Source organism: Mauremys reevesii, linkage group 6 (assembly GCF_016161935.1).
Source record: "Mauremys reevesii isolate NIE-2019 linkage group 6, ASM1616193v1, whole genome shotgun sequence".
Taxonomy (NCBI): domain Eukaryota; kingdom Metazoa; phylum Chordata; order Testudines; family Geoemydidae; genus Mauremys; species Mauremys reevesii.
The window spans coordinates 97,691,945-97,711,706 of NC_052628.1; the positions used below are offsets into that span (position 1 = coordinate 97,691,945).

Sequence of the window (19,762 nt, forward strand, 5' to 3'; positions counted from 1 at the left end):
GGGATTTCACTCTAGTCACTGTACTTTTTAATGTCTGTTTAACTAACCTCCTCATTTTTGCATAGTTCCCCTTTCTGAAATTAAATGCCACAGTGTTGGGCTGTTGAGGTTTTTCCCACCACAGGAATGTTAAATGTTATTATAGTATGGTCACTATTTCCAAGCGGTCCTGCTATAGTTACTTCTTGGACCAGATCCTGTGCTCCACTCAGGTCTAAAACGAGAATTGCCTCTCATATTGTGGGTTCCTATACCAGCTGCTCCAAGAAGCAGTCATTTAAAGTATTGAGAAATTTTGTCTCTGTATTTCATCCTGAGGTGACATGTACCCAGTCAATATGGGGATAATTGAAATCCCCCACTATTTTTGAGTTCTTCATTTTAATAGCCTCTCTATTCTCCCTTAGCATTTCATTGTCACTATCATTGTCCTGGTCAGGTGGTCGATAATAGATCCCTACTGTTATGTTCTTATTAGAGAATGGACTTACTAGCCATACAGATTCTATGGAACATGTGGATTCATTTAAGATTTTTACTTCATTTGATTCTACATTTTCTTTCACATATAGTGCCACTTCCCCCCTCCCCGCGCACGACCTATTCCATCATTCCGATATATTTTGTACCCTGGAATGATTGTGTCCCACTGATTGTCCCCACTCCACCAGGTTTCTGTGATGCCTATTATATTAATATCCTCCTTTAACACTAGGCACTCTAGTTCACCCATCTCATTATTTAGACTTCTGGTATTTGTGTACAAGACTTTAAAAACTTGTCACTGTTTATTTGTCTGCCCTTTTCTAATGTGTCAGAATCTTTTTTATGTGAATGTTTCTTGTCTGATCTGGCCCATACTTTATCCTCGTCCATTCTCTCCTCCTGACTAGAACCTAGAGAATCTCTATCAATAGACTCTCCTCTAAGAGACGTCTCCGTTCAATCCACATGCTCCTCTGCAACAATCAGCTTCCCCCATCTCTTAGTTTAAAAACTGCTCTGCAAACTTTTTAACGTTAAGTGCCAGCAGTCTGGATCCAGTTTTGGGATGGGGGAGCCTATACAAGAAGGATGGGCTCCACCTAAACCAGAAGTTTCCCCAGTTCCTAATAAATCTAAACCCCTCCTCTCTACACTATTGTCTCATCCACACACTGAGACTCTGAAGCTCTGCCTGCCTACCAGGAACTGAAAGCATTTCTGAGAATGCTACCATACAGGTCCTGGATTTCAGTGCCTTTCCTAGCAGCCTAAATTTGGCCTCCAGGACGTCTCTCCTACCCCTCCCTATGTCATTGGTACCTACATGTATCATGGCCACCGGCTTCTCCCCAGCACTACACATAAGTCTATCTAGATGATAAAAGAATTAGGAATTATTTCCTATTCTCACCAAATTCTGTAACTCTGAACAAAGGACAGGGGCTTATATCACTCTCCATGGTCATTGCTCTCATTATGGTGTTGTTCAATTTTAACAGAATGGAATTTATTCATTTTACATATTCAGTACTACATTGAAAAAACAGAATACCTGAGGCAGAGAGAGAGAGAAAAAAAAAAGAGAGGCAGTCAGTGGAGCTGTATCTAGCAATTCAGAAACACATAAGATAACCTTTCCTGATTACTCCTCTTGGAAGAGTTTCCAACAAGCCATCCTCAGAACTTCACAAAACAGTAAATAAGTCTTTTTTCCAAAGGGATTTTAGTGATCAAGTGAATTTCAAAGGGAGCTAGAGTTCTCTATTTAGCCATAGCATGACTATAGTGGTCAATATTAGTACTTTAATAGTTACCAAAAGTTTTCTTCCTTACATATAGGCTGTGAAATAGCTGTGGTTACCAGGTTCTATTTGTTGGCAAATACTGAAGCTAAGATTTTCCAAAGTGACTATTGTGGGCCTCAAGTTTTGGGGTAATCAGAAAAGCCTCGAGCAATGCACCTTGGAAAAAATCAGGCCCCTTTTAGATTTCTCAGGTTGGTCTCCCCATAACTGGAGATCACTAGTCACTTTGGAAAAATCTTGGCCTGACTTGTCAAATGGTGATCATGGTGTAGCAGGGGCTTCAGTCCTCACATGGAGGAATTAGCAAGTGAGAGTGTAGTTCGCTTCTTAGTCTATCTTTGTTAGACCCCTATAACCATGCTATCGGAGTGCCTTTAATATGGTCCTCTTCACAACATTCCCATGAGGTAGGGAAGGACCATTATCTCCATTTTACAGACAGGGAACTCAGGCATAGACAGGACTTCCTTGCCCATGGTCACATAGGAATCTGTGGCCAAGCAGGGAACCGAAGATGGATGTTGCTGCCTGGCACCCTAACCACTGGACCTCTGTGCCTCACTGAGAGCACAAACAAGGACACCTATGTAGTTTGTGAGATGTGAAGTCCTGCTCACTAAATACTGGAATGAGGCCATCATATGGTTTCAAATAAGACAGTGGACATCTGTTAAGATAACTTTTGATCACTGCTAAGTGGGCTATATTTGAACCAATAATTTTTAAGTTAAAAGCATATAATACTTTTACTACTCTCAGGAGACAACTCATTTTCCATTTGTTAGAACAGGGGTTGGCAACCTACAGCATGTGTACCAAAGGTGGCAGGCAAGTCTATTTTTGATGGCACATGGCGGCGGGCTGAGTGGCTCAGCCCACTGCCGCTCTGGGGTTTCGGCTGCCGGCTCCTGCCAGCCGGGGTCCCACCACCGGTCCCACTCAGCGCCCACTGCTGGCCTGAGTGAAGGAACCCCAGGCTGGCAGCAGTCTGAGACCCCGGCTGGCAGGAGCTGGCGGCCGAAACCCCAGAGCGGCAGCAGGCAGACGCTTGGTACTGCTGGCAGCCAAACTCCCACCTCCCCTGCTTCTTCCACGAGCCGAGCACCCCAGCCCTCTGCCCTGACCTCTGAACCCCCCCCCCACACCCAGCCCTCTGCCCTGACGCCTACACCCCCACAACCCCAGCCCCTCCACCCTATGCCCTGACTCTTGCACCCCACCACATCCCCATCCCCACCCTGAGCACCAAAAACAGGAGCTCCTGCACACACACACAGTCCCACCTGCACCCCTCACACCAAATGGGATCTGTCCCAGGTAAGCGCTCCACACCCAAACCTCTTGCCCCAACCCTGAGCCCCCTCCCTCATTCTAGCTCCTGGCCAGACCCTGCACCGCAACCCTCAGCCTGCTCCTTCACTCCCAACCCTGTGCTAAGTGCACTCCCACGCTCAGCTCAGTGCAGAGAGAGAGAGGAAGAGAATGGGCCAGAACCAGGGAGAAGATAGGTACCCACTGTATGTGGGCAGGGCCAGGGCCCCAGACCGACAGCGGGCTGAGCGGGGCCAGCAGCCAGGACCCCGGCTGGCAGGAGCCGGCAGATACAACCCCACTGCTGGTCTGGGGTCCCGGCTGCCAGACCCACTCAGCCCACTGCCGGTCTGGAGTCCCGGCTGCCTGCCCCTTGCCAGCCGGGGTCCCGCAGGCTCCGCTCAGCCCACTGCCGAAGTAGGTGAACAGAACCCCAGGCCGGCAGCGGGCTGAGTGGGCCGGCGGCGTAAGATCAGCATTTTAATTTTTTAAATGAAGCTTCTTAAACATTTTAAAAAATCTTGTTTACTTTACATACAACAATAGTTTAGTTATATAATATAGACTTAGAGAGAGACCTTCTAAAAAATGTTAAAATGTATTACCGGCACACGAAATCTTAAAGTGAATAAGTGAAGACTCAGCACACCACTTCTGAAAGGTTGCTGACCCCTGTGTTAGAAGATTTTTGTTGTATTAGAAGTTTTTAGTTTCAACTCCAATTTTTAAGTGTAATGTGCACAATGTACTTGTAATCTTATTTTACAAATTTCAGGCCTCTGTAGGAGAGCACAATAGAGACCAATTTTCATTTACATCAAAGGTCCAATTAGACCATGCTGGCAGTGTAAATGGGCCTTAAAAGTGTAATTTATGCACACTTTAATTCCCCTTTAAACTGCCAGAACAGCACACAGGGTCCTTAATATAAAAGTGAGACTCAGGCACAATTAGCTTTACCTTTTTACTCTAATGATGCAAATATACAGATATTAAACAAATAGAAGAATGACCCAATAATCAGTGATTAAAACAATGTGTAAGAGCTGAAGGATATTTTATGGTTAATGTTTGAAATAGTGAATTAAAGCAAAAAATTTCTTGTCAGACCTATATTCTAATTTCTCTACAAGGAAGAAAAATATCCTTGACATGGAATTTTGCTACACATATTAGAAGAGCAGAATATCAAACTCAAGATTCATTGAGGAAAAACTCAGATGAATACTGCTCTTGGTCTCCGAAAAACATGGTTCCAAAGAAGGACACAAGTTGACAAGTTCAAAAACTGATGTCACTGATTGGGAGCCCTCTTGTAGATCTGGCTTTCAAAGTTTCTGTTATTCCTGAAAGCTGACATTTATTGAGATAAAAGCAAATTGGAGCTCAGTAAAGGTGTTGGTACTGTAGTAGCTGATCATAATTTCCTGTCAAGAGTTTCAAGAGAAATTGTTTGAACAGCTAAATCATGAAGAAGGAAAACATTTTTTAAATGCTGCGTTTAAAAGCAAAAAATAAAACAAAGGAAATATATTGCTTATTAAAAGTGAATAAATACAGATAATCATGTACTCTTTAAATGTAAGATGCATAATATAGGGGGCTCCTTTAAAAAAAAGTTACTGCATATCAAAAATTACAACAGTGGTATTGAAAACATAGTATTTCCCTATACTAATAATAGGAAATAATTTTAGTATTAATCATTCGAAGGCAGAATTAGGGTTGTTTGGGTCATCAACTGTATTTTCAGACCTCAGCTTGTTTTAAGTTTAACCTTAGCTCTGAATTTCCTAGATTTATAACACTTAGCTTGTGGATAATTGCAAAATCCCTATAATGAATTTTACTCCAAACTATTGAAATTTATTCTCAAGCTTAACTCTGTTATTGTTTTTGTTATGAATTTATTTATGTGTATAGTGGCCGTGCCTAAAATCACCAGTCATAGACCAGGATCCCATTGTGCAGGGCATTGTACAAACAGAATAAAAATACAGTCCCTCTCCCAAAGAGTTTACAGTCTAACTCCATCTCGGTGTACATGGAATTGTTTTCAATTATTAAACATGCCATGTGACTTGTAAACAAGAAACCCAAAGAATGTTGCTATGTGATATTTCTAATGCTTTCAAAAAGCAACCGAAACCAATTTAATTAAATTTTTAGGGCCAGATTCAGTCATATGCTCTGGCTACTTTACTAAATTCTAGAGCAGTACAGAACAATCCCCAGGCATATTGGGCATCATCAGAGCAACACAAAGCCGCTTGAATGCACACGCTAGCTTCCCCTCCTTCCTGACCTCCATATTCCCCCACATGCACATCCATTTCTCACGCCAGCACATCTCTCTGGATTTTACCCCTGAGTTTCTTCCCCTTGAACTCTATTGAATGGATCTGATACAACAAGTAGAATCAGACCCCAATGTATCTTAAAACCACACCAGTCCAGCTCTAAGTTACACTAAGCAGCAATGGCTCCCAAGGGATCATTCCAAAACTGGGGACTAAGGGAGATCAGCAGCCCTGGTCTCTCAGCCTCTTATTCCCCCTAGCAAACCCCAATATGTAGGGGAAGAAGTTAACATAGGGCCAGCTACACCACCTCTTGTCCAGTAGAGGATTTTCCTGTGCCAGGATATCCCTATGTATAGCTTGGAAGCTGATGCCTTGATGCTGCTTTATGTTGTGGGAACAGTACAAAGCAACCTATCACGAGCAAAAATCTGGCCCATAGTTTACAGAATTTGCAGTGCTTGTGGAGTGTACAGTGGCTAATCAGAGTTGCATTAACCATTGCCCTGTAATTACACAGATTTAATAAAATTAGTTTAATTGCCAATAATATGCCCAAAGCACAAATTTTGATCACATAAATGAAATAAACTGAGCTCCTTTTAGAGTTGCTAGAAAATTACACAATTTATTTTTGTTGCACCCACATAATAAAATACATTAAAAAAAATTCTCTACATAGGTCCAGGATTACGGCAGACAAAACAAGCAGCCAGTGAATTCACAACTGAGGCAGAAATGCCTATTTCTAACTCATGCCACTGCCAAAAAGGTGCGGAGGTTCAAGGCAAGGCTGGAGAGTCAGCCATAGCTGGAGATTAACTGGCTGGCGTTAGTCGCTATCACCCCTACAACCTTAAAGAGCCACGTCATACTCAGAGAAACATTCTAGCAGAGAATATTTTGCCTGAAGTGCATTGTGCTGCCACTTACTTTTATCTCTCTTATTGTAATCCTTGCTGATTATGGAGGATGTTTATGTGTAAAAGTGCCTGCTTTCGAATGGTCTTTCTCCCTTCTACCTCATTCATTCAATGACGACAATAATCCAATGACATATGTACTGAATGACAAATTGTGACATCAGAATCACTTCCATAGTTATTAACTACTTTGAGTTACGCGAGCACTCAAACCATGTACAATCAGCAGTATGGGTCATATTTGCAAAAAGGGTCAGCATCAAATCAGCTGGGCTCTTTGGAAAATCTGGCCACTTATTTAGGAGCTGAGCTCTCTTGAAAAATCTATATGCAAGGTGCTGAGCACACTCCTTTTCCACCAACTATAGTAGGAGCTGAGGGTACTTGGTATCTCGCAGGAAGTGCTCAGCATCTTGTACGGTATTTGCACGTGTGTGATTGGACCAGATCTTCAGCCAGAGCAAATCAGCATAACTCTAGTTATGTTAAACGGAGCTACAACAGTTCTCAACACCTCACACTGCCCAATGCGCACACAAAAATATTCTCTTGGTTTAAGAATTTCTGTACAAATTTTCAGCTCAGAGCACATTTTTACATCCAAGTTACAATCCTTGAAAGTACTGGGTTTATAATGGAAATGCTGACACAACTTTAACTATAGCGTTGCGAATAGCGATGCTATAATTAAGCTTCGATCTCCTTTTGGAAAAAAAGAGAGAGGTTATTGTTCAATGAACTGCTCTGTCATTTGTGCAGCGATTCTTAATTGTGTCTCATTACAGCAAGATGATCATTACTCTACTTGTCTATCTGATTTAGAGACCACTAAAAGTGTCTTGTAACAAGCAGCCGTCTCCTATGCAACAGTCCTTTGGCTCTCACCCTCATTACTCAGAATCTGTCCAATTATTTGTCATTAAAGTAATAAAAAGGACTTCAGTAGAAAATGTAGGAGGTAATTGTTGGAGGCCTGCCGAGGAAAAAATGAAAACAGTTTTCAAGGCACTAGGAAGGTGACATCGTTAATTAAATGTTAGAGAATATGCAAATCAGTCAGAATCTCAAGAGACTGTAATAAAATAGAGAAAACATTATTACCACTTGAGGTAAAGGAAGGCAGAGTTACCCAGTCACTGTAAGGTTTCATCACTTTCTAATGACTGGCAAAGCGTGTATGCTAAAACAAAAATGAGCTGACACATGCATTTTGGGCACATAAGCCCTCTAATGTTTTGTAGCTCATGATAAGAGTATAAATGTTAAAGGTTTCCATATTAGAACTTTTAATGAGAGATGTTTGTCTAATCACTGGATTTGCACATTCAATTTCCTTCAAAAAATGACTGCACAAGCAGATAACTGAACAAGCAAGTTTTCATGTTTCTTTTTTAAGGGTTTGTTTTTCGTTCCCCTGCCTCCCAATAAATTGTAATTCACATCTCTTCTTCATGGGCCCATATCCTCAGGGGAAAAAAAAACAACACTAGGCAGGAAGGAATGTGAAGAATAGATGTGAAACTGGGTATTTTAAAAATTAAAGTTATGATATATTTTTTAATTTATACCACGCTAGACACTGCTATGGGACCACCTGTTACAAAGCCCATGTCCCTGAGGGAGCAGAGATCTCTAGGAGATGATAGTACTAGGTTGTTTCTACTTCTTACTATGTAGGGTGAGGAAGAAGCAGGATCTTCAGAGACAGAGCGTAGGATTTCTACACCCCTGCTTGCAATATAACACTTCCCTGTGGAATCCCTACATCCTGGCATGCAAAAGGAGCTTGGATGTGAAGTGAGGCCATTGGAGCTACGTAAAGAGGCATCGCACCACATATAAATAACATGCTTCCCAACCCTGGATGGAGGATTCCTCCTCCTACACCTCACCGCTGAAGAAAAGTCCTTCATTAATACTGCGTATTTGGCACAGGGTACATAACTTGTCCCCAAAGTTAAACAGTTACAAGCAATTACTACTACTATTGCCATCATTAAAATACTATTCTATATGGTAAAGTGATCATTTACCCTGTTTTAGTGGAACAGTATGGTTTTTCATATGAAGTCTTCGTGTCCAAGGCACTTCTTTTAGCACACCTGAAGCGTTCCCATTTTTCATCTTTTTATTTTTAAAATAACTACGAACTGTGTGTTTAATATCGCTACACTGAGGAAAATTTGCTCTGTGCTTACCAGGAGCACACAGTTCAGTGGAACAAGTGTTCAATGTGATGAACAGCATCTGAAGCAAAGAGAAGTCAAATGAGTGACCCACCGAGCTGTTCTTTTGGCCAGACTAAATGTTTAACACTTGTTCTGTGTTTCATGATAAACTCATTCAGAACATGAAGTCACTGGGACAGACTCATTCAGAAAATGCACATGACATTGTGGAGTCAGAAGCTGATAACGGCAGCTGCAACAGATTCTTTTTTAAATGGTATATTTTTGTCTTTTTTATGAGATGTTTGTGACTACAAGAAGTGCCACCACAAAAGTAAACCAATTTTGAAAAATATGGTCACCCAATATATTGGCAAGGTTTGAGCATTTAACAAGCAGAATCCTCCATTCTCTTTGGCCATCTACCCATACTGATTGCAATTACAGATATGCCAAATTTGACAGTTTACGATCCCAGGTTCTAAGCAACAATTCCTTTGTGTCTTGATTCACATCCCTAAAACTTTACTTTGAGTTTGAGGATGCAGTCCCCCAAACGTCAGTTCCATATAAATTTAAACGTTCAATGACTAAAAACACTAAGTCAGTTTTTGAGATCAACAGTCCCCTTAGACCATAAAGCTCTATATGCTAAACAAAAGCAAATGGCAACTTAAACTTTTAATATGGTCATTACTGCTTCAGGGAAATTAAGAAAAAAAATAAACAAAATAAAATCATCTTGATATAAAAGTGTCCTGGGTATATCTCATGCATTTATGGTTTGATATCTATAATAATGGCAGATGGCCATCTGTGTGACAGTAACATATTAAGGTATAATCCATTACTACAACCCAACCAAACCCATAGAATGAATACTCTTGGCACTAGCCTTTAGGCAGGAGGACAAGTGAGGGAAAGCCCAAACTTGGATGACCAATGCCTCAATAAAAGGGGGGGAAAAGATCAAGTTTCTTATTTCTCAATTAATCTGACCTCACTGCAACGCAGAAGTTTCTGTGTGTCAGTTTAGTTTACCAAAACTGACATATCAGATTAGGGAATGGACTTCCAGATGAAGGACTGAATGTTGTAAGGAGAATGAGGCTGTAAGCAGGACTTGGTTTTATTTAAGTAATGAACAACCATAGTCAATCGTGGTGAACAGACCAATCTAATTATTTTCAAGTAATCAGAATTCACATAGGAGTATTGAATTATAAATAACTGAAATAGGTAATCTGATTTCTTAATGTGACATACAAAGTCATGCCTTACAGCATTTGAGTGTGTCCAATCAATCACATGTGATGTCTGGGCCATTAAACAACAAAACCACTGTTTACATGAGGAGAATGGTTCTTCTCAGAAAACAAGAAATTTGATTGACTGAGCAGCTGATCACCCACCAGCCTTTCATGTTCTGGCCACTTCTCTTTGAAGCCAGCTTTGAGCTGATTAAACAACTATAATGCTCTTCTGAGAAATAATGCCAGTGATCTCAGTGAAGCTTATATGGAGATTATAAATGAGAAATTAATTTTGTCATTGCTCAGAAGACAACTAGAATGCTTCTAGAGTAATTTAAGGCAACCTGGCCATTTTGTGCATACGTATAATGCACATACATAGATGGATAATATCCTATCATTGATCTGAATCCAAAGCTTCCATTGACTTAATAAGGAAATATAAAATGTAGAGGTCCGTGTTATTATTGGGTTTCTTTTGTTTTACTATTACATGTATAAATATAATTCTCAATAGACAAAAATTATAACAAGAGCAAAAGCCTGTAACAAGATTTGTTACAGAATTATTTATTTTAAGGTACCAATGTGTTATATTAAAACCTCATGAAATTTAACTATTTATTTACCCTATCTCCCAGTTTTGGGAGTGAGAGTTTATGAACGCAAATAAAAGATTCACTCACTGTAAATACATCTCACTTCACTGCAATATTCTGTCTTCTTTCATCCACCATTTCTCTTCCTCCTATCTTCTGCCTTTTTCCCATCTGTTCTCACCAATCCCTCTTATTTTCACAGGTGTATTAGAACCAGCCACTTAAAAAAAAATACCCCCTTCCTACCATTAGAGTTTTGAAAGATATCTTTTCCAGAGTTAAAATGGATAGCAGCCCAGGGTTAGCTCTAATTCACATTTGCAGATTGATTTTTTTTCCTGGTGCCTGGAAACCTCAGAGAGCAGGCAATTTTATCAAGTCTATGGATTCTAGCAGGCCTGGAAATAAGGCTCTCCTCATCCTCTGTTCTAAGCTTTTCATTAGTACCAAATCCCTGGCTTCCTCCTGAAAATTAAATGAAGACTGGAAACACTGATTTCCAATTGCACCTTGCAAAATAAGAGTGAAATTTTTGTGTGCTCAGAGTCTTATAATTTAACCTGGCCAAGAAATTGGGGGAAAGAATTCATCCACCCCTTATCATAATATTTGATACCTTGAACGAAAAATTGAAACTATAGAAGCAAATTTGTATTAAGGTAACACACTGCAAACATTTTTACTACCTGTTGCCCTTTTCCTAATTAAGTATATAATTAGTTAGACTATATTCTTTTCTTAGAGATAGACAGGGAAATCTATGACTTCTGAAGTTAGAAAACAGAGAAATCAATAGGTGCCTGCCTCAGTGGGGACTTGAGGGGAGTTGTAAATGTGTCAGCTGGAGTGGTATCTAAGGAGTCGTCACATTCTCTCAAATTAAGTAAGGAAGAATTTGGCACACTATCTGGTGATTCTGTGGAAAGAAGTATTACAAAATGGAATAGGACAGAATCTACATCTACCTTCAGCACAGGGATGAGGGAACATTAGAAATAAAAAGCAACCATTTCTACTCAGTAAATAGACTGGAATTCAGAGATATTTAAAAAATAACCTCATGTATATTAGTTAGGGTGACCAGATGTCCCGATTTTATAGGGACAGTCCCGATTTTGGGGGCTTTTTCTTATATAGGTACCTATTACCTCCCACCCCCGTCCTGATTTTTCACACTTGCTATCTGGTCATCCTAATATTAGTTAATGTTTGTACAGCAGTCTGAAAGTGCTAAATATTATTCAAGTGCTATATACATGCTAAATATTATTGAAAGTTTGGAAATTGGTATACAAAATGATAGGCAAGTGTACAATGAACTCTATAGTTTCGTTAATGCTTTATGCACACGACTAAGGTGGTGCCCTATAACTACTCCATTAAGTGTTGAGGATATATGCTATGATTCGCTCTTGACTGCATATTTTCTTAATTTTCTTGCTCTCTCTTATAATTTGGGATAGGGAAATATTAGTTACTTGACAAGCAGGTATCATTTGCTGTACATAGAGATCCTCAAGATGAAAATACCACCTTTCTGTAGGTATAAATTTTCTCAATGAAACAATACTTTCCTATAAACCAGTAGCCTGGAGCCAGCAGAAGAAATAAACAAAATCATTTATTTCAGTTTCTTTGATTTACTGTACTAAAGAACCAACATTGTTTTGTTTCAAATAAAAGCTTGGTTATTTGCTTCTCTATGAAAATATTAATGAATGACAGGCTAGCACTATTTACCTACTTTCAAACACAATTTTATAGATTTCATACCTGTTTATATTGGATTTGGGTTTGGCCCCTTCTGTAAGATCTGAAAGCCTCTGAACCTCAAAAGTGCATGAATCCAGTTCTGAATTCCATCTGGGGCTTCTTGCTATTCCCATTATTTACTTTCCAAACACTGTGACTTGGGTCTACCTATAATTAATGCAGTAGAAATTTAACCTAGAATAGTCATCTGGGTTCTTGTTCACCTGCAGTGTGAAGGTTATTCTTTTTTTAATGACTCTATAGCCAAGTGGTATGATCTTAAGTGTAGCACAGGGCACTTTTCAATTCATTTTAGCTAAGAATACATTTTATAAATCATTCCACTTTGGGTGTGAGCTTGTAAAAGTACTTGGATTGAAGACCTCCACAGAGAAGCCAAGTGAATCATAACATTTTAAGGGGCAAAGCAAGATAAGCTGTGGGACAGTAACATTTGGCAGCTTGTCTATTTTCATAAGAGGATTCCTGCTATATCTGGACCCTGCAGAGAAGGAGACAGAGGCACACGGAGGGAGCTAATAGAAACACAGCTCTTTGCTGTGGTGGTAGCTTTATATTGTTCATGCTGCAAAACTGAAGACATCACAATTCCCTGCAGCAGAGTGAAATAGTTTGTGTATTGGAGGCAGGCTGAGCAAGCACCACCCTTTTAATTAACAGATTCATATAGATTCTAAAACAAGAAGGAACCAGCATGATTATAAATCTGATCTCCTGCATAACATAGGCCATGGAACATTTCTAAATTAATTTGTTTGAAGTAAGGCATCTGTAACAGGACAGCAACTCACTGGCACAGCGCCTCCTGCTGGTTGTCCAGGGAATTAGCGTTTCCAGCCTCTGGAGCACCCTCCTCAGGCCAGTGTCCCGCTTGCCACTGGGCCCAAGTCCCTCCTGGACCTTGGTGCCCCTTTCAGGCCAGGGTGCTGCCCTGTGGCAGTACCCCCACAGATCTGGGTCTCCCCTCCCCAGGGAACCTCCACCCTCTATCCCCACCTCACCTCAGTCTATGGCCACTGCCAGTCATCACCTAGCCCCCGTTCCCTGGGGCAGACTGCAGTGTAAGTGCCACTCATTACTGGAAAGGGGCATTTGGACCTGCTGCCTCTGCCCCCCTGCAGCCTGGGGGGTTTCTAGGCCAGAGTTCCCCAGCTCCTCTGGCCTTCCCCCAGCCCTGCTCCAGTCTCCGTACCCTGCTTAGCTCCTAGGAGTCAGGCCCATCTCCCTCAAGAGCTAGAGGGAGAGTCTCTGTGTGCTCCTGGCCCACTGCCCTCTTATAAGGGCCAGCTGGGCCCTGATTGGGTGTGGTCACATCTGTGGCTGGTTCCCCAATCATCAGAGACTTTCTTCACAGCTGCTCCAGGGCTGCTTTTAACCCCTGTTCCTCAGGAGTGGGGCAGCTGCCCCACTACATCATGTCTTTCAGAAAAGCATCTAATCTTGATTTAAACACTTCCAGCTGTGGAGAATCCATCACAGAACTTGATAAATTCTTCCTTTGATCTTCATGATTTGTGTCTTATTTCTAGTCTAAATTTGTCTAGCTTCAACTTCCAACCATTGGATCTTGTTATATTTGTCTGCCAGATTGAAGAGAAATCATCAAATTTCTGTTTCTCATGTAAGCACTTCTAGACTGTTATTAAATCACTCCTTAATCTTCTCTTTGATAAGCTGAATCAATTGAGCTTCTTGAGTCAGTTTTCCAATTTTTTAATCACTCTTTATTTCTCAACAACATCCTTCTTGAATTGTTTACATCAGAACTGGACTCAGTATTCCAATAGCAGTTCCACTGATGCCAAATACAAAAGATAATAAAACCTCTACTCCTACTCAAGATTCCTGTTTATACATCCAAGGATCATGTTAGCCCTGTTGGCCACAGTGATGCACAAGGTCATCGTGTTCAGCTGATTATCCTCCATGACCCTCAAAGGCTTTTTCAGAGTCACTATTTTCCACAAGAGAGAGTTCCCCAGCCTGTAAGTGTGGCTAGAATTCTTGGTTCTTAGATGTAAAACATTGCATTTAGCCATATGGAAACACATATTGCCTGCCTGAGCCCAGTTTACTGGATTGCTTGGTATCAATAACCTATCCTCTTCACTACCTACCACTCCAAGCTTTATATCATCCACAGATTTGATGAGTAATGATTTCATATTTTCTTTTAAATAGCATAAAGCCAAAAACCCTAGTGGGACACCACTAGAAACACCTGCTTGATGACGATTCTCCATTTACAATTATATTTTGAGACTTGTCAGCCAGTTTTTATTCCTTTTAAATGCGTCGCACGCTGAGTTTATATCATTCTAGTTTTGTGATCAAAATATCATGTGGTACCAAGTCAAATGCCTTTTAGAAGTCTAAATATATTACCTCGGCACTTTCACCTTTATCAACCCAATTTGTAATCACATTAAAAAAAGATATCAAGTCAGTCTATTTTCTGGAACCCCATGTTGATTTACATTAATTATATTACCCTCCTTTAATTCTTTCTTTCTCAGTTGAATCCCCTATTAGCTGTTCCATTATTTTGCTTGGGATCAATATCAGGCTGACAGGCCTATAATTACCCAGGTCATCCTGTTTACCCTTTTAAAATATTGGCATAACAATAGTTTTATTTTTATTCTTCATTAAAAATGAAAAACTGTCACAAACAGGGTATTTTGCAGGGTAGTTGACAATCTACAGATACCTTGGAATTAGAGAGTGTTCCCAAAAAAATGCACATTTAGAGCTTTGCTCTCATTGAACATGGAGGTGCCTGCTTGAAGGACCCTTTTTATACAGTTACTTTTTATATTAATGGGACTGTAGAAAAAGTGTCAGCAACAGAGACTGGAAGCCTAGAATGAAGGAACAGATTGAGCAGGCAAAAGTCTAGATGGACTATAAAGGAAGTCAGAGATACTGAGTGAAATAGGTCCATGGAGAATATTTAAAACCAGGAAGGCCATGACAACTTGACTTATGGAAGGGACCTGAAACCAGTAGAGGTGGCAGGGATTATCTTGCATTCTGGAATAGTTGTGCTGAAATTGTCCTCTTACTATAATTTCCCACAGTGGGAGGGGGAAAGTTGGCTATCATAAATTACTTTTACATGACTATATTGGGAAACTGACAGTTTTTAAGTATGCTCTCTGGGTGGCAATTTTATTTTCGCTGTTGTCCTTGTGTTCTGTCTCAAAACTACATTCACTACAAATGTGCTTCCCAGACACTATAGGATCTGTGAGGGAGAAGTTGTGTGAATACCACCAACCTATTTTCTTCATTTTAAACCAGTGATAGAGAACAAAGACTTCAAAATGTGGTACCACTGGATACATGTGCACTGGAGCTATCCATTACCACACTAAAATCTCACCAAGGTATACAGACATGTAATAGTAATAAGACTACCCACAACCACGCTCAGATTCTACATACAGATGTCCCTGCTATTGCTCAAGCTCCATATCCTCATCATTTGATTTTACTCTTGTAATTCAACTTTTTGGTAACCTTTAAAAAATGTTAACAATAAGCCTTCAACTAGAGAGGCTGTATTGTAGCCTGCTACTGTAATGGCAGTAGATGATACCAGCTGTGACTGGCTGAACCCTCAGGATGTGCCAACACGTTTCAGTGGATACACGTCCAAGGAGAGTAGTTGGACTCTCAGAGGAGGAAATTCCATTGAAAGGCAGAAGAGTTAAACCATGATTTAACCAATAGCTCACCCAAACCAGAGGGAAAGCAGCAGGAAACCACGCTCTCTATTTTCTCCCATGAGAACTATGATGACAGAACAAAGGCAACGTGATCAACATGTGGCACCAGATATTAGATCCTCAGTCCAAAAGGCACAATACATTGTACTGGGGAGAGAGTTCCAGCCATTAAGAGTACTGTGCCACTAAGGTTATGATGGTAGTGTACCAAATCCTTCAGTAAGCATGGTGCCTGATGTTTACACCAAGGAAAAAGTGACGTGAACCTTCATAAATGAGTCATCAGAGTAGCAATGTGTAAAGTCAGGAGTATTACCAAGGGAAGCTAGCCATTGTGACCAAAGAATTGGAAAGATGTGATGTAATAGTAGGGGACATTTCATGATGATACATGGGTATGAGGCATACTACCCAGGGTCTGGAAAAGTGACAGGAAATTGGGTTGCATTTATCTGATCCAAGGAGACAAAGTGTGTGTGTTAGTATAATCCAAGGTGTTTCTGTTGGCAAAAAACCAACACAGAGTGAAAGAGTGACTTGGAGGTTGAAGACCATAGGAAAGAATACAAGGAACTGAGCAGGCAGATGAGACACAACAAGAGCAAAGACATCAAGACAAAATTTAAGGAACTTGAGAATTATAAAGAGAATAATAATACAAAAGGCATGTTCACAGTGGTCAGACTTCTTACTAAAAAGTTTTCCTACCAACTCAGTGTAATAAAAGATCATGATAGTAGAGTCTTCACTGAAGGTGATGATATCAAACACAGATAGAGAGACAGCAGTGCCAGTCTGAATGCCTCATCAGAGCCACTTACAACTCAGGAAGACAGAAAGAGGAATATGGAGCTGGAGCACTCAATCCTATAAGAGGAAGTGGTGCATACTATTATGAAGGCTGGGAAAGCATCCGGGTAGATAATATACCAGTAGAATTGCTAAAAGCAATTGGTGACCACAGAATTAATCTTGTGGAAAATTGGCAGTGATGTATGGACAACTAGTAATTGACCGAATGATTGGATAAAAGGATTCTTTCTGCCCTTACCAAAGAAAGGGAATATAACAAGATGGAGTAACAATCAGAGCATCTCCCAGATATTGAAGCCTTTGAGATATGCTACTTGCAAAGATTCTTGCATATATCCTGTATTGAAAAGACTATGAACACTTATGTTAGTAATATTATTGGAGAGAATCAGACTCTTGTTGGAAATTAAAAGACAAACTCAGTCCCTTGGTCACATCAGGCGGAGAGATGGAAATAACCTCAAGAAAATTTTCATGGAAGGCATGGTGGCAGGTCATCATAGTAGGGAATGTTCAGTGAGGAGATTGATTGATAGTGGGAGGTCAGCTGCTGAGTGCTTGAAACTAGCAATGGATCAAGAACAAAGGAGAATTTTTAGAAGCATTGTCACCAGAATTCAGACATGAATCAAAGGACTTTACCCTACATATAAAGACTGAGGTATGTAACTCATTTGAAACTATATAGAAGGAGAAATTTGATAAAAATGCCTTCTCTGTCTTCCTCCTATCCACCTCTCCCAACCAAAATTCAAAATGAATAGGGCTGGTGACAAAATCTATCTGGAAATATTTTCCATAGAAGTATGCAGTTCCATCAAAAACGTTTCATGAAATTATGTTGATTTTGATATTACGTTTAGGAGAAAAAACTAGGGAAAGGTTCTCACCATATTGAAATTTTGACATTTTCAGACTGAAACACTTCACTCTAAAACTATTTTTTTAATCTTTTATGAATAATTTCAAAATGTATGGGTTTACATACTATTTGAACTGTGACAAAGTTCATCCTCTACCTTGGTGGGTCCTGCGCTTATTGGCGGATTTGCTCGCCTTAGAGATCTTCCCCTCTGGTGGAACCCACAGTCCGGGTCAACTCCTCCTGTGTCTGATCAGGAGTTGAGAGGTTTGGGGGGAACCCGGGCCCGCCCTCTACGCCGAGTTCCAGCAAGATTCGCTGGAATTGTCCTATTGTGCCTTTTTGGGGGGGAGGGGAGGAAGGTGCTGCCCTTCACATTCAAGACATTTCAATTAAAAAAAAACAAAAACAAAAACAAAAAACCACAACCTTCATAAAAATCTTTATATTAAAATGGAAAATAAATAACCTTCTCTCCAACTGTAAAATTCAAAATGTAAGAGCTTCTATCTATGTGTTTATACTTCCCATTGTTTCTATAAGAGATGAAGTTAAATAGCTCAACCTGGTGACTCTAACAGCTTGTTAGAACAACTCTGATGCCCTCGTGTGGGAAAACAATATTTTAGCACCTGCCAAATAGGTTGTATAGTTTGTATTGTGAAATCAACAAACAAAATCTAGGTCATATTGAAATAAATGGGAAGTTTGTCTCCAAGTCAATGGCAGGAGGACTAGGTCTCCAGTGTGTGCGCACACAGAAAAAACCCACACTAAAAATATTATACATACAAACACACACAGAAAATAACTAAGAAAGCATAATGATTTTCAGGTTTCATAAACAGTAAAATATGCTAGGCTAAGGAAAGACCTTATCTGCTTGCTACACTTTCTTTACTAGATATTGGTTAAAAGGGTCTTAAACAAGAGTTAAAGTTCAACTTAGAAGATGGAGAGATTAGTTCCAATGGTGAAAAAGTGGTAAACCCAATACGGTTTACCTGAGCTATTAGCTATTATAAATATGGTCCCTTTTTGACAGTAAGGATTATATTCTAAGGGGACTCACTAAACTTTTTGTTTTGTTAAATTAAGAGAGACAAAAACGTTTTTTATCATGGTACATTACTCATTTCAACACAAAGACAAGTTTTTGACTTAAATGTGTGACTTTAAAAAAAAAATTCTACCACAAAATATAAAGTTTGTAAATGTACTGCCACTTCCCCTTGGGGATTGATCTTACTAGAGCCCACAAAAGAACTGAATGGAGAGCGTGCAAGCCATACAAATGTAACCAAATCAAGTCATGTCAAATTCTACGAGCAGACCTGTTAAAACCATTCAGAACAAAATCACTGTTCCTGCCCAGTGTCTGGATTTGGGGAGCATACTATTATTTATATGGCACAACCCCATTGTGCTAGGTGCTGTGCAAACCCAGAACAAAAATATAATCCCTGCCCAAAATTTACTACTCAAGTGAACTCTGTTTGATATCTTCAGATATAAGGAAGGAGAGATGTACTGATCACACAGACTAAGCTCAAAATTTTATTTTGTCTAGGTAAATCTGATTATATTAATATGTAAAAGTGACTGTGTGGTTTCTATTTCTTTAAGGGTTTGGCTCTAAATTTAAATGAAGGAAAAAAATAATATGAATAAACCAACCAAATTCATACACATAATATAATCAGCATGCTCCTACCAAAAAATACTAGAGAGCTTTAGATGCTTACTTTTTACTGGAGCTGGGCAAAACATTTGTAGTAAATAGTTTACTTGCAGAATTTAGTCCTTTTCAGTTAAATTATCTGTGAACAGACTACTGTACAAGTTTATTCATTGTTTCATCATGAGCACTTTATGTGAATGTATTTCAGCCTGGGGCTGATTGCAAACTATTCACTTCAATTACTATATTTTTCTTATTTACTATTCATTATTTGTGTGATCAATCACAAGCTTTGTTATTGTTTCTGCTTGACAATTAGATGACTAAAAAAAATCTTTGTAAAATAGGTGGCATGGTCTTTCATTGTGACTAGCCTAAACTTGTGCAAATACCCAAGTTTGCATGTTTATATGGCCGCACTGTGGGAAAGCAACTCTGCAGGAAAATATCCCACAACACAATTCCTGAGAGAGTTAATGCAGATCCTATCATAATTTAACTCCTACAGAGCTCTGCTCCATGGACCTCCACTATGCTTGCAGGTAATAATGGTGCCAG

The 19,762-nt window shown here is 39.8% G+C and overlaps 1 long non-coding RNA gene across 2 annotated transcripts; it reads right to left on the reverse strand.

The window, feature by feature from the left end:
• Window positions 1-4,207: 4,207 nt before the first annotated feature.
• Window positions 4,208-13,349, reverse strand: LOC120408131. Of its 2 annotated transcripts, none has more exons than XR_005600440.1 (3): window positions 13,310-13,349; window positions 12,118-12,264; window positions 4,208-4,528 (listed from the first exon to the last, which is right to left on the reverse strand). It is a non-coding gene; the product is annotated as an uncharacterized LOC120408131 (long non-coding RNA). The 2 variants fall into 2 exon arrangements; XR_005600439.1 differs by lacking the exon at window positions 4,208-4,528 and adding an exon at window positions 10,435-10,564.
• Window positions 13,350-19,762: the final 6,413 nt, after the last annotated feature.